This window comes from Nannospalax galili, unplaced genomic scaffold (assembly GCF_000622305.1).
Source record: "Nannospalax galili isolate Female #2095 unplaced genomic scaffold, S.galili_v1.0 scaffold307, whole genome shotgun sequence".
In the NCBI taxonomy this organism is placed as follows: domain Eukaryota; kingdom Metazoa; phylum Chordata; class Mammalia; order Rodentia; family Spalacidae; genus Nannospalax; species Nannospalax galili.
Genome location: NW_008359625.1, coordinates 2291019 through 2310477, shown reverse-complemented (window position 1 = coordinate 2310477; position 19459 = coordinate 2291019). Strand labels below are relative to the sequence as shown.

The 19459-nt window shown below is 40.7% G+C and overlaps 1 protein-coding gene across 1 annotated transcript in view; it reads right to left on the bottom strand.

Moving 5' to 3' along the window:
* Positions 1 to 18870, bottom strand: part of Chrm2 (cholinergic receptor muscarinic 2) — a 161549-nt gene extending 142679 nt beyond the window's left edge. The window contains exon 1 of the mRNA XM_008823472.2: positions 18818 to 18870. The gene's annotated coding sequence lies outside the window, so the exon portion shown is untranslated. The remainder of the gene's footprint in view (positions 1 to 18817) is intronic.
* Positions 18871 to 19459: the final 589 nt, after the last annotated feature.

Sequence of the window (19459 nt, the reverse complement as noted above, 5' to 3'; positions counted from 1 at the left end):
GTGGTGTGTAAGTTTAGCAGGTATCATGAGAGGAAGGGAGTCTAGCTCCTTCTTAGTTTGAGATGGTAAGGCCTCTCTTCAGTTACTTATTAGGAATAAATGCTTGATGTTTTGCCTCTCTGTGAGGAATATCAGCTCTCTGGTAAAATTTTCCAGCTTAAATCTAGGAGGATAAAGAAACAGGTCTCGCAGAATCAGGACCAAGAAGAAAAGGAGAAGGAATGGTTAGCGTGGCCTTGAGCCAAGTGGAGTCTACTGGGGAGTTGGAGAGAACATCCTTTATAGTTCACAGGAGAAATTTCATGCACCAACCCCCAAAATTAAAATTTTAAAATCCTATATGTAGTTTTCTTTCAGCTCTGCTTTGCCAAAGATGCCCAAGCAGAAGTTATCATAGTGAATGAAGGATGGACAGGAAACACTTTCCAGGATAGAGAAATTTTCTTATCTCCATCTGCTTTCGCAAATGCAAAGGGGGTAAACATCAGATCACAAGATGCTTTGAATAATTAATACTAGTAATAATAGCCAAAGTTCTAAGTGCCCCTAGAAGGGGAATTACTTCAAAGAGATCAAGCAGCAAAGACAAGGCCTCTTCTTCTAAGTGGACACTTGATTTCCTAAGGAGATAGGCAAAATAATTGCTAGGAGGCACAATCCATGTGGTCTTTAGCAAGGACATTCTATGATTTTTTGAGGTTTAGTTGATGCAAGAGAAAAGTTCAAACTCATCAGTCCTTAATTAAATTCTCCATAACTCTGTGGGAGGATTTGTCACAGATGAACACCAAGTTACCTTGGGACATTTGTAGCAACAACACAGGGGAATTTCTGTGTGGAAAAGGAGGGGAACCCAAGGGAGTCGGAACTGGGCTCCCTTCCTTCTCAGTCCAGCCGTGTTAGCTGGGACAAGTCACCTGAGATAAACGATTCCATATTTCCTCAATTTGCTTTTAAAACTTTTTAAAAACAAAAATAAATGAAAATGACAGGTATGTTAATCCATTGCACATTGCAAAGGGCTTTTTAAGAGCAGGGTATTTAAACAATAATTAACTCACAAATAGAACTTTTTAAGAGGCGATCCAGCACAAAGGAAAAAACAAGACTTAGACTTGTGTTCTACCACTCAACCTGCAGTGCCTGATTCACTCACTATTTGAGGGACAGTGGAATGGAGTGTTTCATCAGTTTACGATTGACTTAGAATGTGAGGTTTCTCTAACCCAGTCCACATGATTTGGGCTCATCGTTTCTTCTACTTTCTTTCAAGAAGAAATTACTCACAAAATGGCAAGAACTTGTGAACATACTTCCCTAAGAGGGATCAAAAACAATGGGTAGGGTTAGAGAGATGGTTCAGCAGTTAAGAACATTGGCTGCTCTCACAGAGGACTAGGATTCAGTTCCCAACACCCACATGATGGCTAACAACTGTCTATAACTCCTTTTCTAGGAGATCTGTCACTCTCTTCTGGCCTCCACAGACACTGCACACAGGTGGCACAGTTACATATATGTAAGCAAAACGTTCATGCACATAAAAATCTAAAAAAATAATAATAAGCCCCCAAAAGCCCAATTGGATGTATGCTCTGTTTCTGTCAGTGCCTTGATCACACTTGCTTTACATACAGGAAAGGCTAGGCCTAGTGTCTCTGCAAAGCCCAGATTGTTTGAGGTTATAAAAGTGGGAATTCATAGAAAAGTAGAGAATTCTACTTCTGTATTTACGTGAATCCACCATCTCTCAGCACAGCACATTGTAGTAGGTATGAGCTAACTGATGCCATTTAAGTAACACAACCTTTTACACCATGGTTTATCCAGTTTTTCTATGAACTTATTAGGCAAATTTCAAGTCAAATAGAATGGTGTAGAAGACATACATACATAAAATCTTTCCCTTTGATGACAAATTTTGTACATGGTAATCCAAAAAATAAGCTTTGGAATGAATGATTGACTCCATGATTCTGCCTCGTGTGTTTTCAGCCTTCCACTCCATGTCCACATACCCCAGGTTGACAAAATGATGTATAGGACTTAATACCTGCCAATCTTACACTTTTGCACATTTGTATAGTCTTTTGAGAAGTTCTCCCTCCCTATCAGTCTAGTAAAACCCTACTGAGTGGGGCTTTAGTGTGTCATTAAAACAAACTTCATCTGAATTAGTCCTGCTGTCTCCTCTGTGATTTCAGGAATCCTAGTGTCTTCAGTAGAGCATTCATATTCTGTGTTTTCTATTTTCTCACCTTATCTCCCAAAACAGAGTACAAGGATTAGGATGAGCTCTCTTTATATACTAAATACATGGCAGAGATTAAATGTGGCTAATTATTTAGCAATAAATGTTGAAGAAGAAATGAATTACAGAGAATTTTTGGTATAAAAGTTGCTATCCCTTGTAGAGCAATTGCGTCTGCTTTCTATGTAATAACTGAAGGAATACTGGAGGGAACCAGAAAAGTTAATCATAAAATTAAAGTGAAGCTGACATGAGAGGTGGGCTTTTTCGGGGTTTTGTGGACAGAGTATGGCTAATATCCTCTTTGTGTGTATATACATCTGTTGCTACCGGAGTTCAGGCTGCTTTTGAGGTAGATGTAGAATTGGAGGGAGCTTCTGAGACCTGCTTGCTTTGCAAGCAACCTGAACCAGTTTCCTGAAAGCCTAGGGGGTTCCACAAATCAAAATGCAGGGAACTCTGGGGCCTTCTTTGTTTCCTGTTTGTTTCATTGTCATGGAAGCACAACTTGCCAAAGAAACCTGCCATTCCTGTCTAAATCCCTTTCCCTCTGGTCCTATCTGAGGATGAATGAAACATTTCCCTAAAGAGTTATAGACAAATCAGCTTTCAGCTTCTTCGAACATAGTTTGTCTGAAGGCAAAGTCTTACCTGTCTTCTAGTGGGTTCCCGGTACCAACTAATGGCATCAGCCCCCTGGTAAATTGGGAGAATTCATACAAAAAAGATACAAAGCAAACAATAAAAGATTTCCTGCCATTCAGTGAAATGATTCAGTTTTAATTTTGGAGCGCTATTGAATGTGGAATTCTCTCGTCTGGTGGAGATAAGCAGCTTTGTCCCTTGGCAGGCCATCCTCTTCAATTTTTGTCACTGAGTAACCCCTGAAGAGAATACAGTATTTACAAATGAGGCTTCTGGCATGTTCTCCTACACTTCCCTGTCCTCTCACTGCTCCAGACACCTCTTAAAATAGCTTTGCAAGTGCCTTCCCAGCATTCCCCAGGAGCACATCAGGTTCCCAGTGTGAGTGACAGTGGTCTGAGGGCACATTCTAGCACCTTCCTGTGGATTTCTTTGGTCCATGAGATATTCAGTGTTCCAGACAACATCAGTCCCCTCAACTCACCACCAATAGCTTCTCCTTTCTTCCTCCCCTGATGTAAAACAGACAAGCAAAAGAATCGCAAAACAAAATAAGAATAATAAAAAAAAATGGTATTTTATCTCAAAAAGATTATGTCAAAGCTGATTATATGTACAGGTGTCAGGACTTCAAGATGAAGTAATCTGCTATTTGGAAGAAAAATATATTGACATGATTAGGAAAGATGACATCAAAATGAAGCTTTCCAGTTTGTCTCTTGCCCACTCTAAAGATACTGCATGGACAGTTTTTGAAAATTTGGCAGTAAATATGAGAACAATTTCCTGATGACCTTAGGAATTGAGAAAGCAAATGAAAGAAGTATAATTTTGTGTCATTTCACTAAAAGTTTATCTATAGTGCCACATCCTATGTTTTGAAGTGGTTGTACAACTTTAGGGAGCAAATATGAATATAGTGTCTGATTTGTTTAAGATATTTTTATTATGTAATGTTAAATGATTTACTTATTTCTTTTTATAAACATGAATTTTATTTTAATTAGTCCAAATGTATTCTCCAATAATTAATAAAACCTGACCTTAATTATTTTCATAAGTGTCAAGAGTAAAACTTACTGGATAATATCCATATAACATCTAAAAAGTAATAAAGTAGTTGGTATAGAGATCAGAGGAGCTTATTGAATCAGGGTTGATTTTCAGTAGGACCCAGACCAATGATGAGACAACCAAGATGGGTTTTAACAGGTAGTATCATTTCTTACCTGTCATTAAAGCTTTGAAACCACTGGTGATTAGCTCAAGCCTTCTCAACCAAACAGTGCCATTAAAGTTCATCATACCTTGTTAACTCATCAAGGATACAGAGACAGGAATCAGGAAGAAAGACTCAAAGACCCATACAAATCAGAAGGTGAAACAAGGAGGTTTTCTGGAATCAGAGCTTCCTTAGAAGGAATTGAAGTAATATTAAAAATCAGGTAAAAACACATTCCACAGGGGCAGTTACAATGGGTGACATTGACAGGGGATTGGTGTCAGAATGTTTAGACTCCACATGCTGGCTCCATTGCCTCAGATCATGGATCCTAAGCCCCCTACTCCTTTTTGGTTACAGTATCTTTAACTATGAAATAACATTATCAAACTGGATCATGTTGAGTACCTCATTAAGTTCTTGAATGTAAGATGATGATAAAAGGTAAACTTACAATGAAAAATATGAAGTGGATATATCTTACCATTAATTTATTCTGTCCTCCACACTTTGAGATGTATCTGGACCTTAAGCCAAGGAAAGATGTTTGAAATTTCTCTTTCTAAGCACACTAGGACATGGTGAGGGCCAGTGAGCTAGTCCTCTGTCAGGTAGCACAAGCTTACTGGAGCTACAACATGACAGCAAGACTGATGTGAAAGAATGCAAGGGCCTCTCTAGCACAGAGAGTGGAAGTGGGGATGCAAATAACATCATTGTCCTTCCCCTGTTGCTGTGATAGAGAAAAGTTCAGATCAGAGAGATTAGTTGTGGAAGGAACACAGTTCTATAGGTTATAATAAATGATAGTCATTAAGACTATCATATGGCAAGTTATCCAGAATAATTACTTGATTTCGTGATTTAAATTGCTGTTTATCTTTGATCAGATACCTTTCAGACAGAGTCAAGTAAAAAGAAGAAATAATTTTAAGTCTACCTCTACTATGGGGGAAACTGCTCTCTGTATCAAAAATATGCTAACTGTTGCTGATAAAATTTCTGAAAAGTTTTGTCTCTTTAAAAGTTCACGTGCTTGGATAAGATTGGGGTCTGCTGTCCATTTTCCCAGTTCTATGCTGGGTTACTATCTGGGAATCCCTTTGGCCACCCTGGCCAACAACTCAAAAGAGGGTATGGCCTGTCTGGCATTGTTGCTTGTTATGTAGCCTTTAGCTATACATGTGGACTCTTATGACATTATATTGGCCCCTTATCTTATCCAAAGGAATATTGACAACTGATTGCTGCTAGATGAGGAACAGCTGACCCTCCTAAAACAAAGACCTCTAGATAGGCTGACTAGATTCACCAGAAGGGCAAGTAGTGGGGAATGGCTGGGGGTGCCAACAACACAGCAGACAGTAGCAGGGATATCAGAGTACAAGGGCTCTAGTTGGGGGAGGGAGTCTATGGGAGGGTGCTATCTGGGAAGTGGGTGTAAAAAAAAATTCATGTGCTTGGAACAGAATAGATTATAAATACAATAATACATCAGATATCTATGAGGTCATTCTGGAAAAAATTTTGCTAAAGTTTGAATGAAGTGTTGGTTTTTAATGTAGGAAAATGTGTCCTAAGGAAGAATTATTCCAAAAGATAAATTTTAGAGTTTCTTATATGATTTCAGAAAATACTCAACTTAGTGCTATAGACCCAACAGAACTATTACTGGGGTGGTAGGAGACTTGGAACTCATGGCAGACAAATGTTATAAAGTCATCATTCGATAATATTTTTTGAGCTTTCCTGTGTGAAGAATAGATGTGGATGCCAGAGTCAAAGTGAAGAGAGAGAGAGAGAGAGAGAGAGAGAGAGAGAACTTTGACTCCTATGCTGTAGGTTTCTTCTGATAAAATCAAGCAGTATTAATGAGATTTTACTGTATTAAGGATTTGAATATAAAATATGTAAGATAAAACACATGACCAAGTGAGATGTTAAATGTCAAGTTAAAGTAGTGGGTATCATTAGTTATTCAATGCAAAGTCCATGTCTAATATTTGGAGTGACTATACCAAGATACCAAACTGCCTGAAGAAAAGAGAATAGTGGAGAGGGGACACAGGAAATCACTGCAGGCCTCTTAGGATTTCTGTTGCTTCTTGAATAGAAATAGGAACACCCTGTTACTGGTAAGACAACTTGAGATTTGTGTCTTTCTCCTAGAGGTCAATATGTCTTTCATAGTTTGAACCTTCACTTCTGTGTCTAGCTTTTATACTTTATCATTGCTGTGACTCCTAAGCTTCTGTAGACTGCTTGAGAAAGAGAAATGGAAAGGTATGGCTCTGTGATTCCCTTTCCTCTCCTTAAAGTTCGATCCAAAGGAGTAGAAGAGTTACCAAAACTGTGTAAACAAATCGTTAAAGCTCTTCAAAAGAAAAATATGCTATTTTGAAATCTGAATTACAAAAACTCCTTTAAAGTATAACTGTAGTGAAATATTTAGACTAAAAACCACAAAATGAGAAGGAAAAGCATTCTATTCTAATTAAGTACTGAAATAGGAAAAAAAAACACATAAAAAAGTAAAAAAGAAAAATTAAAATATTCATAATATGAGTTATGTGGCTTTTATTAGAAAGTTCTAGAATTTAGGAACTTTGAAATGAAAGAGTAGAGGACAAGAGGCAAGAACATAATAATGTTTTACACACGGTAAGAGGAATATATTTCTCTAATGTATAACTAACATTTATATTGAAGGAACAAAGGAAAATCATTTTAAATTACACAGAAATATAAGTATAACAATACTATTCAGGTCTGAAAATAAATAACTACTTAGCAATGAGAAGTCATGGAAGATTAGCTGAGTGAAAGGAAGAAGGGTGGAAACAGCTGCAGTGTGATTCCAAGGTACAGCCTCTAGAAAAAGGCAAACCTGTGGTCAAGGTTAAAACAAAACAAACACTATCGGTAGTTAAGGAAGAGCACTGGATTGATAGGAGACAGAGAAGATTTTCAGAGCAATGGAAACATACTTTAAGATCTTGTCCTGGTATCATTATACAGTTGTTCAAATGCATATAATGAAGAACACTGAGAGAGAAGTCTGATGTAAGCCATGACTCAGGTGTTCATGCTCTGCCATTACAGTTTCATGGACTACGACCAATGGACCCCTCTCCTAGAGGATGCTCATGGTAGGCGCACAGTGACAGGGAATTCATGGCAACCTTTACCTTTCACTCTAATTAGCTGTAAATTCAAAAGTGTTCCAAGATATAAAGTCTATTAAAAATACTAATGTAGTAAAACAATATGTTGTGGGGCTGGAGAGATGGCTTAGTGGTTAAGAACACTGGTTGTTCTTGCAGAAGACCTGGGTTTGAATCTCAGCACCCACATGGCAGCTAACAACTGTCCTTAACTCCAGTTCCAGGTGATCCAATAGCCTTTTCTGTCCTCTGCGGGCATTGCAGGACACAGTTGCACTTACCGACGTGCAGGCAATACATGCATACACATAAAATAAAAATAAATAAAAAATATTTTTAAAACGCTGTAAAATTATACATTATAAAAGGGAAAAAGCCATTTGAATTTTAGATAAGTAGTCTGTTTAGATAACATACCCAGTTTCATTTCAACTATGTTAGAAATGTAAAGGAAGCCCACATAGGTTTGGGAGAAATAATAATTTTAAAATGTAGTTAAGTCTTGGCTGAAAGTGAAGTAAAAAATTACAGTCATTTAATTTTGAAAAGTAAATAGGAATGGCCTTCAGAAAATCTTACCAATATATGGTATGGGGATTTCAGTGGATTCTGAGGACTTAGGAAAATCACATCATGGATTATCACCATCAATTCTGTCTGAAAATGAATCTCAGATAGGTGCTAAAATAAAGGTACAGGAACAATATTTATTTTTTAAATATTTTATTTACTATTACTTTTAATTTTATGTTTATGAGAGTATTGCCTGCGTGTGTGTAAGTGGACTCCCATTGTGCGGTGTTGACGGAGGTCAGAAGAGGGTGTCAAATCCCCTGTAACTGGACGGTTGTTAGCCACCATTGAGGTACTGGGAATCAAACCCTGGTCCTCTGGAAGAGCAGTCAGTGCTCTTATCTGCTAAGCCATCTCTCCAGCCCCAGGAGCAATATCTATTAGGTAAGAATTCAGCAGGACTGCTGATTATCTAATACAATCTGGATACCTTGTGCACTGAGATAATGACACTGACCCAGCCTAGAGATTATGACATACCTTAGGTACAGAGCAGTAGAACAATTAAGTAGCTAAAGATTGGAGGGTACAAAATAGATCCAGGACCGAGGGAACTCACGTTGTGATAAAGGAACTGAAATGACCCAGTGAACATCAAAGAGGAGACATCTGATATGCTCTCTTTCTTCTATGGAAACAACTTCTGGGATTCAGTCCAAACATTTCAATGATAGAAAGATGTCATTTTATTTTGTTTGAGTATGGAAACTCACTGCAAAACAAATATGACCTCCTTTACTGCTAAGTAAACAAAATCAATTTGAATTTTTAGAAAATATTTACAGAGATAGAAACAGGAAAATTTATATCAAGGGGGGCATTTTGAAAAGAAATGCCAAAGTTGTGAATTTCCTGCAGAATGTGTGATGTGACTAAGGAAGAGGAGAGGAGCAATTATCTCTTTAATTAATTATTGCCCTGTTGCAGCTCCCTTGTGAAAGATCTTCCTTGATTAAAAGTGTCAGTATGTAAAAATATTGACCGATATGGAAATGTAATAGTGTGAAATTCCAATAAATTGTAAAAAATATTAGCTGGTATTAATATTTCCCCGTAGACACTAATGATTCTCAGGAGTCTTGAGGCATATAAACAAATAGTTAGGGGTTGACAATGGGCCTGTGAAGAGGGAGAGAATTAGTCTACTGGTGGTTTACTCCTTTCAACAATTAGGTTCTTGGCCTTTTATTTGTGTGACTGCAACACTGAAGCTAACATTAAGTAATAGCAATTTCTTTACAGAGAAAGTATATGAACGTGATGGTATAAAATTGTAGTCAAATAATAACACTGTTGCACTGCTTAGCTTTGAACAGTGGCTGGTTTTGCTTAGAAATGCCACACATTTTTATAAATATCCATGAAATAGTTTATACCTTTGCAGAGATGTCGGCTACCTCTGTGACGAGAAAATAATTCCCAAGGGACTACTAGTGGTCAACCACTTCTAAATATGAAGTGGACGAATTGGCTTCCCCCAGGCAAGCAGCCAACATGGTGGTTCTAAACCTCACCTCAGACTCATTCCTCTAATAAGAACACTGATTTTTTCCCACAGGTCCATTTCTTGAACAATGATTGCAAGGGAGACTTACCCTCTTTTTTCTTTTTCTTTTCTTCCTTGTTTATTATGAGCCTCAAATATCGACTAGTGTAATGGGATGCCCTCTTAAAGACGCTCCCACTACAGCAAAGCAAGAGAAAGAAAAATGCTTCAAAACGGATCTTTCATCTTAGGTATAGCCCAGTCACCCCCTGATAGCCAGAAACTCACACTCAGAACAAGTTATTCAGTGTCAAATAAAAACGCTTCAATTTCTATTAGAGTTATAAAGAAAAAATAAGAAACAAGTACCACCAAGGGTAGAGCTGAGGTATAGGAACAATGACCACCAAAAATGACAGAGGTTTAAAATTTTTCTTTCTTTTAAAAAAAAGATTAACTTTTATTTCATGTTTATGATTGTTTTGCCTGAATATTCGTAAAGGCACTACCTGTATGCAGTGTGCATGGAGGCCAGAGGAAAGCATCAGATCTATTGGAACTTGAGTTACAGACCTTTATAAGCCACCGTGTGGGTACTGGGAACCGACCCCAAGTTCTCTGCATGAGCAGCCAACGCTCTTAAACCGCTGAATCATCTGTCCAGTCCCAAGTTTTACAACTATAATGTTTTACTTTGCTTTGCTTTGTTATATTGGGGGGGGGTCACTATTATTGTTACAGAAGACTATCTTATTTGCAATTCAGAAATTTCCCCTAATATCTAACTATTCACAGAACTGAGACTCCTTGTTTGCCCACTTCGTAGAGACAGCAGGTGTTAAATACATCTAAGGCTACCATGGTTCCCTTCCTTCAGGAACCTCAGAACTCAGTACACAAGGGTAAAACATCTGTACTATTTAGGCTTACATATGAAAACATAGCTGCCCACTTCATTGATAACATTTGATGGAAAAGTAATTTTGAAGGCAAAGCAGGAAAACAAGGCACCTAGACGAAAGATATGTTGGCCTTGGAACCACTCTTGATCTCCTCCTTAAATTGAAGCCAAATGCTATGGCACTTACAAAGAAGTCAGTTAAGTAAAAATTCCTTTTCATCCCATGTTTTCATGTGGCAGAAGCCTCTTCCCTTCATACCATGCCAAGGAAGGTCCAGCATATTAAGAAATCCTCATCTAGTTCAACAATATGAAATTATGTGTGAAATTTATTTTATTATCACTCTACCAATCAAGCTGTCCCATGCTTAGTGGTTATGGAATGTCGGGGGACGGGGAGTTAGGTTGCAGATAGATTTTGGCAATCTATCTCACCCTTGGTAAAGAGCTCCTGAGTTGTTCATTAAGAGTCTTACCTCTCTTTTGTTTATTATTCTGAAATGGCTGTCTGAATAAAAGCTCATCTGTTTTATTAAAATACAGGAAGCATCTTCATGACTAAGAACAAACAATATTGTTAGGAATGGTCACTATAGTGCCCTATTCCTAGAGTAGGTGTTTATTAAATCAGTCTGTCACTTGGGATCATCATGGTGCACAGATATTTCTAGCAGTTATATTCAAATGTATCTCTATTAACACTGATGACAGCTCCCTCTCTTACTAACTCCTTTCTGAGGGGATTAGGAGAAAGGAACAGGAAGAGAGGTAGGTGCTCGTCCATCTAGTTGTCCAAACCTAGACAGGATACCACACAGACAATAGCACAAGGGAGCTTTGGAATCATGATGATATTATGGTCTAGGAAGATGCCAATGAGAAAGAAAAAGAGAGACCATGGAAGGTGAAGAAACTGAAACAGACTCAGAAAAATAAACCATGTACTGATTCCTTCCCAGCCAGGGCTAACTCTGAGGATAGAGGTAAGCACTCATAACTGTGCTACATCAAAGCAAACAGGTGTGTAGGTTTCCTGTAAAATGGACAAGCATCTCCATCCATGGCTAGCCTGAGCTGTTCTTCATCACTCACACTAGAATATGCCTAGGAAATTAAATACTCTCCAGCTACACTAATCACTCTGTCTGGGTCCGGACAGTCCACACAGGGACAGAGAGCTTTCATGATAATGTGGCAGCAGCATTCTAGAGCCAAGCACTCCATCTGCTTTTCTCTTCAGTGCTTGGTCCTTTCTAACTCATCTTTCTGCTGTCATTTAAAATATGTCCCTAGTATTGCCTACTTTGGGAGTATATCAGGCACTTGTCAAAAATCTAAATTCCTGGGAGTCTTGCTTGCTGAGTCATAATCTCTGCAAAATGACTAGAGTATTCTAGGCACTCAATTTATAAATTAAATCTCTTTTAAAAGATTCAGAAGGTAGTGGTGATTTAGCCAGTTCTCAGAATCTAGTCGCTCAAAGCACTGGCTATACACTCTGACAGTTGAAAAAGTGTGTTCCTTTGTACCTAGAGATCACCACGAAAGGGCAAATGGGATTCTCAGCCTCAGAAAGCAGATGCCCTGCTTTCCCAAGCCAAATAAAAACAGGTAGCTTCAGGACACTCATATGACCACATTTGAGTTATTTATTTTCATTTATCTTGAAAATGTAAAAGTTCAGTTTTGTCATTCCATTGTTCCATGTGCTGGACAACCAAAGATAAACTAGTCTTTATCCTATTAATATTTTAGACAAAAATGGGAATGGATTATGGATATAGAATTATACACATCTATGCAAAAATTTTGTGTTAGAGAATTGGAGCGATGGCTCAGTGGTTAAGAGCACTGACCACACTTGCAGAGGAACTAGGTTCGAATCCCAGTACTCATGTGGTGGCTAATGACTATCTATAACTCCAGTTCCAGGGGCTCTGACAACTGTTTTTGACCCCCGGGGGCATTGTATAACATGGGTGCACTTAAATCCACTCAGGCAACCCACTCACATACAGAAAACAAATAATAAAAATAAAATATTCTTTAAAAAACCTTTGTTGGAAAGATAGCCACTTAGTTATTTACAAAATAAAATCTCATCACTCTTCAGCTTTCTGGCTAAGATTGAGTAGAAAAACTAAATCTCCCTAATATTACTATTAATATTTTAAAAGTATATTTTTGCCACTTGTAAAAATATGCCCATTATTCTTATAATCACCCTTGGTGGAAACCTTGACTCGTTTTAATAGTTCTGTTATTAGCACCAGATAAAAAGAACTAAGTTGGGAAGTAGTTTTGTTTTGTTTTGTTTTGTTTTTGGTAAATAGTTTACAGTCCAGAAAAATAATTTATCCAGAAACATGGACTTCTTTAAAATTAAAAATGAAAAAGACCCTTGTCTTTGCCTCTAAAATACTTTATTTTGACTATTAAATGGCAAGAATGTCATATTACTATTATACTGATTCTGTATATAAACAAAAGGCATGCTGATTTTCATTATGTGTTTTAATAGTAGGAACATCAATAATCAAATAAATAAAGAGGAAAGAAGAGGAGAAGAGGTAGGGATTGAAAAGAAAAAAGCATATTGCCTAAGGTTTGTTCAGCATTTATTCTGACCTGAATAGGACACTGAGCTACATTATATGCCTCAGGTGTCTGCAGACTAAGGATGAAGAGATGGCTGTAAGAGATGGAGCTGGTAAAACTGGAAGGTCCCATATGGATTTGGTTTCAGGATTTACCCCAACCACTTAAGAAGCACTGAAGATTTTTAAAGGAGGGTACGACATGCTGAAATCGCACTTTAGAAAGGGCATATTGGCCTTGGGAGAATGAGACGAGAGAGAGAGAGAGAGAGAGAGAGAGAGAGAGAGAGAGAGAGAGAGAGAGAAGACTGGGGTGTGAAAGGCCATCTCAAAACATGTCCCGCCAATGGAGATTTGAAGAGAGTTCTACAGATGTCTGAAAATGGAGTCTGACTGCCCTGGTCACTGAGTTGGAGAAAGCTTAGAATTTGGAGGAAGAAAGAAAAGGTGTTTTCAGCCTATAGGTTACACGTGGTTTGTCAGGTGATGAGTGATTAATAATAATGTGCTTATTGGTGTTGGTGCCCATATAGTCATGTAAAGTACATTTTCATTAAAGAAAAATATCCTCATTCTAAAGATAGAAGACTTCCATTTTTGAAGTCCACAGATTTAAACATGCAGAATATTCTGTTAGATTCTCCTCCTGGAAGTACCTCAGCAACAGCTTTCTGTCTTCATAAAAATATTTTCACAGCAACCTGAAGTATATAAGGGCCCCTTTCCCTTGCTTTACCATCACTTTCTAGAACTCTGTATAGTACAGCATTTAACATGCTCAGGAAACAAAATGAAAATTTTATCATCTCATTGCTTGAACTTCATTAATTAATCTGTCATACTTATGTCCATTTTCAAAGTGTAATTAAAATGCCCTCTAAGCTTTAAAAAGTGTTAACCTTGTCATAAACAAATCACTGTGCTTCCTGTCATTGAACACTAGAGGGCATCATTTGGTGTAGTAAGCTTGGATAGAGGAAAAGTTTGGATGTGGGGGGGGGTGGAGAATGACAGAAGCTGATTTTTTGGTGTATACTCTTATCTACCATGAAACATTACCATGGTAACAGCACCAGTTAAGATGATTGTATATTTAGGTCATAGTATAAAAGGAGCCTGAGCATGCGAGGAAAAGAAAGAAGAAAATGAAATAAAGCAAGACAAGAACATGTAGAGTAGAAAGCTGCAAGCCAACCGCAACCTTCCTTGTTTCCTGCTGGTTGCAGTTCACAGTCACATGTGCCTTGCAAAGGAAAGGTAGACAAGTACTTCTAATCAAAATCAAATGAAGCCACTGAAATTCAGAACCTCAAGTGTCCGAAAGAAAAATCTGAATAAAGAGCAAATCATTCAACATGAAGAAATGAAGAGGCCGTGAGACTGGAAGTTGACTTGTGAGTGTTCTCAAGAGGTAATTAGCTGTGTCACCTTGGGAAAGTCTGTTTATCCACTTCTCATGAGTTCAACTAGAAGACATCAAAAACTCTGTCTTAGTCTCTTGCCTTTTAGAAGAGAGGTGGAAATAGCATTCAGCAAGATTCTTGGTAATCTTGATGCTTTTGTTCTCCTCCAGCAGAGACAATTACTATGTAGAACCAGCATCTTGTGCCAACCAAGAATCTAAGTGTCACTGAATCTTCTTTGCTTGGGGTTTAGGAGATCCAAGGAGAACATGCAAAATTAAATGATTGGGAGCATCATTAAAACTGGATTATCACAGTTTTATTTTCCCCCAACACAGGGAAAACGAGTGATATACCTGTGTAGAGAGTCACTCAACAGTGTCGGAGTAAAGGCCTGGAGTCTAACAGGCTGTGTTTTCGCCCTGGAGCTAGACGTGCTAACTGTACAGTCTTGGGCCATCACTGGACCCTTCTGAACATGGGTTTCCTCTTCTGTGAAAAAAAGAAAATAACACCTACCTCATAGGACAGTTGTAATGAGAAAATTAGAAAATGATTTCAGATATTTACTCATTCAACAGAGATTTCGTAAGTTCTTAAGATGTGCCTGAAACTGTTTTAAACCATAAGGATTTGTCACTAGCAAAACCTAATACAATACATGTAAGCTGCTTAGGACAGTACCATGGATTTAGCATATGTTCTGAAAATGCCTAAGGAAAAATGACTCATTACACACTCAAACACACACACACACACACACACACACACACACACACACACACCTCATCACATCTCACCTCCACAAGAAGACCCAGTGGAGCTTGGTATATGCAATCACCACACTTGTATTGCTGGCCCTTAATGAAAGGGGTTGAAACATCTGCTCAATGAGCCAAAGGGAACCGATAATAGGAATGTCAGGCAATTGTTGATAACCACAAGGAGAGTATTCACAGGGTTTGGCATCTAGAATTCCATGGAGAAAATAACATGGACATCATAAAACGATGACTCAACACAAATATAATTTTCCATGAAGAAAGTCAGTCCTTCCAGGGAGCTGAGTGACATAATGCTGTCTTTATCTTACCGGATAAAAGGAAGAAATTTTAAGATCAAATAAATAATGGACTTTTGGTGGCCATGGGGAAACACATATTATTGGACATTCTTTCACATAATGCCCTAACCAAGGTCAATGCCAGAGGTGTGGATGAAACAAGTTCTATTAATGGCGAACCACAGATTCTTGCCTTTGTGCTTTCGTTTCCCCTCTCCCATTCTCTCTTCATTTTGCTTTCGTTTCTGTTATAATTTTCCTTCTTCCACCCCTGATTTCACTTTACTCACTGCTGTGGTTCACTGCCTTCTAATCAGCCAGTTTACCCTGCTTTACAGACTGCACATTCACACCTTCAGTACCCTCCCTTTCAGCAAGTGTGTGGTAACCTTTTAAAGTGGCTAATCCCTCCAGTACTCTTGGCCCTGGGGGCAGGCTGCTCTGGAGGAATTAGAAACTTGACTTGTAAACAGGCACCCAGGCTTGGGGAAACTACCTAGACAAAGAAGGAGACAAAGTCACTTTTAGAGCAAGTTTCCACTTTGTTTTTAAAGTGAAAACAGCGGAATCTCACACTCCCCACCCCCAAACTGGATGACTGTGGGAACTCACTGTCAAAGTCTTTCCACCTGTGTTTGAACTGTTAATCTCTTCTACAGCTGTCTTTGAAGTCAGTTGAGAGCTTCAAATATGTTCTTTAGGCCCCATGCACTTGAACTATGATAGAGATATTGCAATCCACCTATTTTCTCCCTCTAGTCCCCTTCCAGGCACCCTCAGGCATGCTTACATAAGCAAACATTATCTCCTTTCTTTTACAGGAAGACAAAGCATGTCATGCAACCTACTCTGACTTTTGGGTCCTATAACCTACCCTGTACCCACTCCACTATACTCACAGAGCTTTCAAACAATAAACAAACTAAGCAGAGATTCCCAGTCTTTTGGACATGGTCAAGTTTTTACTTTTTAAATTATCTGGAAATATTATTTAGTCCCATAAAGTCAACGGATCAATGGGACATTATCAATTATATTGCCACAACTGTGACACATTATTAATAATAGTGCTACCAGTAAAAGTTCATCTGGTATTAACATGACTTCTTGAGGCCCTAGCTGCAAGGCTGGCAAAGCAGGGCACTGTTGGCACAAAGTTCTCACATTCATTTGACTACAGTCTCAAAAGTACTCTTTTGCAATTGCAGCCCAGTATAGTTCTCAGCATGAAACTGTGTTGGCCAAATCAACTTGTTTTGCCTCTACAGTCTTCAGTGCCTTTCCTGTCATCCTGAGGGATGACCCAAGCATGCCCAATTGTGAGTGGTTTCTACTTAAGTGTGGAACCATTCTTATTATTGCTCGGCAATGAAAAAAAAAAAAAGTAATATCTTTGCATATGCTTATACGAAGCTGCCTACAATTACAATGTGAAAGCCTTGGCTGTACAACCCAGAGTTGCTGAACCTGGAGTTTAGGGACCCAGCTGATTCTTTTTGCAGAGACCCCTCAATCCAGCCATGCCCCAATTACAGGAAAAAAGAGAGGCATTAGCCAACTTCAGCACTCAGTCATCAGACTTCCCTGGTTGAGTTGGAGAAAGGCTACAGTCTGGTGGACAAGGGCCAAGACACATTGTAGAGACCGGCAGAACAGCCCTCCTCCCCCATACATCTCAAGAGCGAGACCACTCCCACAGCGCCAGGGTGTGGTGGGTTTTCTCCAGATCCTCCCCCACCACAACCCTACTCTAAATTCCAAATTCCTTTTTTTTCCGCAGGCCTATCCTATTACCCTAGGGTTTCTCTCTGGAGTTGGGCCAGCTCCCCTTCCACTCTGCTGGGGGCCAGGGCAAAGGCCACTGTAGTAAGGTTGCCTGGGCTGCAGATGCTGGGGGAAGGTCCAAGGCGGCTCTGCACCAGAGCGTTGGCTGGTGTACCGCAGAGATTTGGGACACTGGTTGGTGTCGCTGGATGCCTGTGCTAGTGGACTGAACATCACCAGGCTTCCGGGAACCCACCGCCAGCAAGCGCGCACAGAGAGAGCAAGAAAAGCAAAACTAAGCAAAAGAAAACGGAAAGAGAAGGGAAAGGGAAAGAGCAGGAGGTTCACAGAGCCCAAGGGCTGGAGCGAAGCCGCACTCTCTCAGGACACCCCTCGCATACCCCACCAGGCAGGCTTGGAGCCTCGGATGGCCATAGGCCCAGATCTGCAGGGGTCGTGGAGTGACACAAGGGCACGAGAGGGTGGTTAGGACGAGATGTCCGCGGGCAGCTTTATTTGCCTTAAGCGTTTACTTCCATTTCTCTGCCCTCCTCCCGCTTCTTGCAGCGAGTCACTCTCCGCAAATGTTTCCACACAAGCGCGAGAGACTCCGCTTGCAGCCAAGGACTAGGTGGGTTGGTCTACCCTCCCTCGAACCATTTTGTGGCTCAGAAGATCTGTAAGGACGCAGACGAATGGGAAATAGAGAAAGGGATACATATTTTGGAGGAGAATGAAGGCAGAGTGGGTTTCCCTTTCCTTGGCAATAATTTGGGTGAATTTTCACCTCTGGAGTGCTCTGCTAGGCAAACCTCAGACACTGCAGGGACTGAGGGTTGGAGCGCGCACAGGTGGAATTTCTGTACCTTTTACTTGCTATTGGACTTGGACTGCACCTCGCAGGTTCCGAGAGCCACAAGTTAGTGGTGATAGCCCAGCTCTTCAGGTGTCAATAATAGAGGGATTTGGAGCACACCAATCGTTTATCTACAACCCCATAGACCTCCAGGGCTGTCCTCCCAAGTTGGAAGGCCAAGTCTCTGCGCCTTCTGAGACCTACCCAGCTGCAGACCCGGGCCCTTTCCTCAGCCACAGTGGACAATCTACCTTGTGCGCTCAGCATTTAAGGATGCCAGTGCAGAGCGGGATTCCCCCTCTTTTGTCCTGGAAATCTCCCCAATCCTTACTGCCCTTTCCCTTTGCTGTGGTCACCTACCGCATCACCAAGCATGCGAAGGGCAGTTATCAAGGGGACAGTGGAATGGGGACTAGAAGGGCCTCCACTCTAAAAACACCAACAGCGTGGTGCTCAGACCCCAGGGAGGATAGAGCTCGGGGGCTTGAGGGGCAGGAGAGGACCTGGTTCTGCTTGTCTTTTCCAATGCAGCATCTGGAGTGGAGCGGACAGGGGGATGAGGAGGAAGAGGGTCCGTTGCAGGAGAAGGCGATGCTGGGGCAGCATGGCTCTCAGGCTGCTCTGACCCGCCGCGTTCCACTCGACCCAGTGACCCCCGCAATTGCACCCCCGCCCCAGCTGTGTCTCACTTCTTTCCAGCCCCGCGGTCCGTCAGTGCCCTCTCCTCCAAACCCCAGATGCGAAAGTTTGCATTGGAAAATTCGCAAGTGTGGGAGCCCCACGGACTAATTCCCTCAAACCGAGACCCACTGGGGTCTGATTAGGAGGAACCGCACGGCACCAGGGCCCTTAGCTTGGGCAACCCGGGAACCCGGCAGTGTGATGTCCTTACCTATTGCTGACTTAGCCGCCCCTGGCTGCGATTTGACGGAGTGTGGCCAGAGTGAGGAGCCTTTCGCGGGCTCAGGTTCCACCAGCTCCCGCAGGCGAACTGCGCACCGCTTAGAGTCCGAAGCCAGCAGCCAGCTCGCTTTCTCCCTTGATCTTGCAAGAGAAAAGCAAAAGATCAGTTGGCGCCGTGGCGCTGGAGGGGTGGGGCGGGGGAGGCGGGGAGACCACGGACCCGAAGGTTCTGGCGATGCCAGACTGACACAGCCAACACCCGACAGGTCACGCCAGTCCTTGGCCAGTTGGTTAGTGCGGGACCTTTTCGCTGGTTAGACTGGAGTGAAATTGCTGCTGCCCGCCACCCTGAACATCAAACCACCAGGAGGAGAAGCAAATAAGACTTTCAAACCTGGTCTTCAGGAAGATGATTGTGGAGATGGAAAAAGAACGGAGACCTGGATGTATAGAAGAACTGGGCGGGATTCATTTCTTCACCCAAGTGCCCAAGGAAGTAGTAATTAGTGTCGGGGAGCGCGTCTTCACTTCTCGCAAAGCCTCTGGCGATTTCCTAGTGGAATCTGGGACTTCAAGGCTCTGGCCAACCCGGCACGCTGGTGTGTATATCAGAGAGAGAGAGGGAGAGAGA